Here is a 7,033-nt window from a genome sequence, read left to right as displayed (position 1 = left end):
CGGTAGTAGAAATAAATAATAATAAAACTATTTTATCATTATTTATATAAATTCTATAATTTATTAAATATGATTAATTAATTAATCACATTTATTCTACATCGTGAGGGATACTTCTCAGCATATCGCGACTTTCCGGATAATATGAATTCACTGCTTAGAATACCAAGAACCTATTCAGTGAATAGTTACCGTAAAATAAACTCCTTCTACCCTATAATGTCCCGATTAAATACAAGGCATGGATCTCGTGTCAAGCCTATCTAATTTAATCACTTGCTTACCATTTACTATGCTTAGTTCTATGCAAATCAGAAACTCTTTTCTAATTTCATTCACTCTGGCCAGAGATTCTTGAACTAGCATAAGTGGATCAGCCTTGAACATTCTCTTCCTTCACTGGAAGGGGTAGATCCTTTATTGATCATACACTATCTTCGTGTACAAATTCCTATACCCAGTAGAGCCCTAATAATTGTCCCTGGAGACTAAGAACTAAACCAAAGCATAGTTCAGTGTACACAAGATGACTATGATGACCTCAAGTCTAAGGATACTTGTACAACTATCACTATGTGAACAACTGCTGACACGTGAGTGAACTCCATCAGTTGTTCAGCTGTGCGAGTCATGTTCAGTGAACTTATTCTATAATAAGCACCTACATACTAGCTATAGTGTCACCACACAAATATCTATGAGAAGAGACATCCTTCATAATGAAGCAAGCATAATATATACCGATCTTTGTGGATTATTAATTACCAGTTAGTAATCCTATGATCAGGAACTATTTAAGTTTAGAGATATCATCTTTTAGGTCTCACTATTATGATCTCATCATAATCCATAAAAGCTTTACTCTAAACTATGGTATATCTTATTTAAACACTTAAATAGATAGAGCCCGTAATAAAAACAAAACAAGTCTTTTATTAATATCAATAAAATCAAAACAGATTACACAGGAAGTTATTCCTAAATCCTAATACATGATTGGACTTAGGACATATTCCTTTCAATTCATGTAAAAGTTCACAACAAACTACGAGAACGAACTCGGAAGTGATTGCAAGACCAAGTCTTGGCTCAGCTCCCCATCCATGGCAAAACCAAGTTATCCAAGACGTTCAATCAAATTGATCATCTTAAGTACATTGTCATTCACAGATGATCCCTCAGACATCCTACAATCGAACAGCTCCTTCGATATCTCATATCGAGCTGTCCTCCCTGCCACATCATACAACTCTTGTAGATGCATAAAGATAGTGTGAGCATCCATATGCTCATGTTGCTTCTGTAGCTCAATGTTCATGGAAGCTAGCATGATGCATTGAGCAACATTTGCATCATCTATACACTCACGATACACAATATGTTCATCATTATGTGCATCGCTAGCAGGTTCAGTAGGCCTAGGTGAGTCAAGCACATATTCCAGCTTCTCAACCCTGGGAACAATTCTCAAGTTTCGAAGCCAGTCAGCAAAATTAGGACCAGTCAACTTGTGAGCATATAGTATACTTTGAAGTGATAGTGCAGAAGACATAACGAATATAGTAAATCTGTAAATTATTAACACATAACAACACTTAACAAATATTCAATTTCATTTCAAAATACTATATAAATCGGGTCTTTATTCATAAGTGTCTCCCACTAGTTTATCTAATTTATTCAACCCCCTAAGTGAAAATTAAGCATTCATAATGCTAGTGGGAATAGGGATCCTACATTCCATCACACAACCTCGGCTGTAGCATAAAACGTGATGTGATGTTCAATAGGCAGACAACTCTTGTTAATTAGATCTTATGTTATTCCCTAATATAACTTTAACCTCTTGAATAATTGAGTCACGGCTGTGGCACGACAAACTCAATATTCTAAGTCAAATCTAACCCAACATTTCGTACAATTGAATCAGTCTCCAACGGCCCACGACTGTAGCACGTAATGACCTTTAGATTCTAATTCAATGTGCACATCTCTATGTAATAGACAAGTATTTCTTATTTCGAAATCAAAGCCCTCGGCTGTAACACAAAACGACAATGATTTAAAAATAAGAACTACTTTCTACCATGTTGGAAGGCTATGACCGACACAAGTCCGTTGTGTCATTGGCCAATTACTACTTGATATTATTTAATTTTAGAGGGATTATATTATGATACAATCATAATCATATTATAAAGAGATTCTTCCTTTTAAATTAAATATTTCAAATCAATAATCGATAATCAGATGATTCCCAGATCGAGGGGAGCATTGTCAAGAGGCGTCACCTAATACCCCTTTCTTACAGATAGAAATCTGCTTTTGAAAGAATCATCCTTTCTCTCAATATTGAAAATTCATATTAATTTACGTGTTTCATAAACACAAGAATCTCATGATTGTATTCATAATATTGCTGTTAAGGCAAGAAACGATTCCTATTCTAGATTTTCTAGAGCATGCCTTATATTGATTTAAGTTCACCTAAATCTATCATCACATGGTAAACATAGGCATATATCTCATATATAAAATTAAATAAACAAGTAAATGTAAAGTGCAATAAAGTAAATATGTTTGGTTATGTCCCCATCCTATGTGATCTTTATCAAGCTCATGATAAAGATCAAGGTCAATCTAATATGGTGATGGAAATAAATACAACTACTTATTACATAAGTCTTCTTCTTTGTTTAGACTTTTTGTATGCCTCGTCTTCTTCTTTGTATCACCTCCATTGGATAGCCTTCTTGAGTCTTCAATTACATTACATAGATTGAAAGTAAAACTAATCCAATGAACTTACAAGAATAACTCGAGTTACATTCGAGATTAATGATTACAAAGATTGACGACATGCAAATCGTATTTAAAACCAAAACCATTACACTAAGGTCGAAAGACCATAACCATCCACCATGCTCATACAACACATAAAAGCATGTTAAAACACATAATCTGATCTTAACATATCATATTATCCATGATCTTATCATAAAAAAAAAATATGACAAAAATCAGAAAAATCAGAATCAAATTAGAAAAACAAGAATCACTGTTTACGGGCAGTAACCGACGTCAAACACCTCACAGACGAGTCGTTGATAGCTTTAGCTATCAGTTTTGTTCAGACGCTCGTTTACCTATGGAATAGGGTATTCGTTTGCGTAAATCGGACATCAGACCCAGATTTCAGCAAATATGCAGCCGCCAATTCAGAATCCGTATCTAATATGATTCTCATAATTAGAACAAATATAAATCACGTATATATCAGTATATATACAGATTACATAATCATCTTATGATTATACAACTCACATGAATATCATATATTCAAAACCATACATATATAAGCATATTATATCAACATCAAATCATGGCGAATCACGTACATGCTCATATATTGAAAACAGTTAAACACATAAATGAATTAAAAACTTTTCGCAAGTAGCTCTGATCCCATTGAAGGGTTTTTAGCACATAAACGCAGCGAAAACGTAAATTTAAATCTTAAAAAAAAACGAAACCCTCCGCAGGATCCATGCGAAAAATAATATTTAATTCATAGTTCAGTATGTTTACCTTAAGAAGCTTTACGTTAATGGAAAGATGGAGGTCTTTAATAGCGATCCAAGAACAACGAGCGGAGATCCTTAGCAGCTGTTCCTCAAGTGTGAAGCACTCCACCGGTATCTACCAAGAAAATGATGTAATGAAGGAGGAAGAGGTGGAGAGAATTAGGGTTTTGTAAATCTTTTGGTTGAGGCAAAAATAGGGTTTATAATAGTATATTTATAGGCAAAATTTTCAGCTGAAAATTTTCCCATAAAATATTATTATCATTAACCCTTTATTATTCTCACTAATAATTAAAACACCTTTTAATTATTAATCTTTTTTCTAAACTCTTTATAAATATTTCTCTCACTTGATTTAATTTCCAAAAATTAAATTCTTAATTAATAATATTAAGAACCTTCTCTTAATTAATTTATAATCAATTAAATCTCATTTAATCAATTATTAAATTTTCTAATTAATTATTTCTTTCATAAATAAATAATTATCAGCCATTATTAATTAATTCCTCCACCATTAAATCATTCTCTTTTATGGTGTGACCCTGTAGGTTCAATATTAAGCCGGTAGTAAAAATAAATAATAATAAAACTATTTTATCATTATTTATATAAATTCTCTAATTCATTAATTAATCATATTTATTCTACATCGTGAGGGATACTTCTCGGCATATCGCGACTATCCGGATAATACGAATTCACTGCTTAAAATACCAAGAACCTATTCAGTGAGTTGTTACCGTACAATCAATTCCTTCTACCCTGCAATGTCATGATTAAATACAAGGTATGGAACTTGTGTCAAGCCTATCTTATTTAATCACTTGCTTTCCCATTCACTATGCTTAGTTCTATTTAATGTAAATTAGAAACTCCTCTCTAATTTCATTCACTCTGGCCAGAGATTCCTGAACTAGCATAAGTGGATCAGCATTGAACATTCTCTTCCTGCATTGGAAGGGGTAGATCCTTTATTGATCATACACTATCTTCGTGTACAAATTCCTATACCCAGTAGAGCCCTTATAATTGTCCCTGGAGACTAATAACTAAACCAAAGCATAGTTCAGTGTACACAAGATGATTATGATGACCTCAAGTCTAAGGATACTTGTACAACTATCACTATGTGAACAACTGCTGACACGTGAGTGAACTCCATCAGTTGTTCAGCTGTGTGAGTCATGTTCAGTGAACTTATTCTATAATAAGCACCTACATACTAGCTATAGTGTCACCACACAAATGTCTATGAGAACAGACATCCTTCATAATGAAGCAAGCATAGTATATACCGATCTTTGTGGATTACTAATTAGCAGTTAGTAATCCTATGACCAGGAAATATTTAAGTTTAGAGTTATCATCTTTTAGGTCTCATTATTATGATCTCATCATAATCCATAAAAAAGCTTTACTCTAAACTATGGTATATCTTATTTAAACACTTAAATAGATAAAGCCCGCAATAAAACCAAAACAAGTATTTTATTAATATCAATAAAATCAAAACAGATTACATAAAAGTTATTCATCTCGATTTCCATTAAGATATGGCTTTTAGGGGCGTTCAACCTAGCATATTCTGTGAACTTTTGTCCAGGTCATCCCTTCTTTGGGGTTAAATCACCATCTTTCTTGGTTCTAGGATACTTGTCCTTATCATTATATTCCAGATCAGTTTTTCGCTTTTTGCCACCAACGGGCTCGTTGTTCACCACCGTCTTCCTCATACTCTCTTCCACCTTGATATACTTCCCGGCCCTATCTTGAAGCTGTAACATGCTCTTAGGGGGTCTCTTAGCTAGGAACATTTTGAAGAATTCATCCCTTGTTCCCCGCTGCAGTGCTATCATAACTACCTTGTCATCGAGGTCTGGCACCTTTCAGGCCTCCTTTGTGAAACGGTTCAGATAATCTCTCAAGGACTCTTTTGCTCCTTGCATAATGCTCATGAGAGATGCCGAACTTTTCTCATGTACTCTTCCCATGATGAATTGCTTGATAAAAGCTTGACTTACATCTCTGAAGGACCCAATAGAATTCGGCGGCAAACGACTGTACCATCTTTGAGCCATTCCCGTTAGGGTTTGTGGAAAGACCCGACACTTAATAGTATTGTTAGATATATTTGATAATGTCATGTGTAATATGATTTATGTTTAGTTTTCAGATCTTACCTAATAGGACAAATCAATACTTAACTGGAAATCATCACTTATACTGAAGACAAAACTTAAGATATCAGAACTTAAGTTATCAGAACTTAAGTGATCAGAAGATATTTATCAGGAGATAATATCAGGACTTCAGATGAATTTCAGATAAGGCAGACGGCTGATTGAAAGGAAAGAAGATCAAAACTAAGACATAAAGAATTGTGCATGAAGAAGGAATTCTATGAGGAATAGAATACTTGGAAGAAAAGATAACTAGTTGATATATTTTAGGATGCAGAATTATATTCCATATCAATTAGAAGATTATCTTGTAACTGTATAGTATATAAACACAGACATAGAGTTTACACTATAAGTATTACGATTATCGAAGTTATTATTCTTTGTAACTCTAGCAGCTCTCGTGATAATTTGTTCATCACTGAGAGAGGACAGTTCCATATTATAACAGAGTTTATTGTGTTGAATAAAATCTGTTTTCTGTTACTTGAGTTCTTATATTCGATTTGATTGTGCTAAACACTGTATTCAACCCCCTTCTACAGTGTGTGTGACCTAACAAGTGGTATCAGAGCATTCTATTAACACACAAACATTTTAAGATCCAAAAACAATCATGTCTGAAGAAGAAACTCCAACCAAGACACCAAAACTGAAGAACCTCCAAAAACCATAACCCATAGTCGATATGAGACTATAAAAGTTCCCATGTTGAAACCTTCTGAGTATTCCATATGGAAAGTGAAGATGGCTATGTTTCTGGAAGCTACAGATCCAGAATATCTCGACAGGATTTATGAAGGACCACATATGCCAACCAAACTCTCTGTGGAAGTTGCAGGTCAGCCAACAAACTCTGTACCAAAGGAGAAAAGTGATTACACTGCTGAAGATATCTCATCGATTACAAAGGATGCAAAGGTAAGACACTTGCTGCATAGTGCCATTAATAATGTCATGTCAAACAGGGTAATTCAATGCAAGACTGCAAAAGAGATATGGGATGTTTTGGAAACAAGGTGTCAGGGAACTGATTCAATCAAGAAGAATAGGAAGACGATACTCACTCAAGAGTATGAGCACTTTGACTCAAAGCCTGATGAGTCATTAACTGATTTATATGACAGATTTATCAAACTCTTGAATGATTTGTCACTAGTTGACAAAGAGTATGATATTGGAAATTCAAATCTTAAATTCATGTTAGCACTTCCTGAAAGATGGGATTTGAAGGCCACAATAATAAGAGACAACTATAATCTTGAT

Source organism: Apium graveolens, chromosome 2 (genome assembly GCF_009905375.1).
Source record: "Apium graveolens cultivar Ventura chromosome 2, ASM990537v1, whole genome shotgun sequence".
NCBI lineage: Eukaryota > Viridiplantae > Streptophyta > Magnoliopsida > Apiales > Apiaceae > Apium > Apium graveolens.
Note: the sequence above shows the minus strand (reverse complement) of the source record.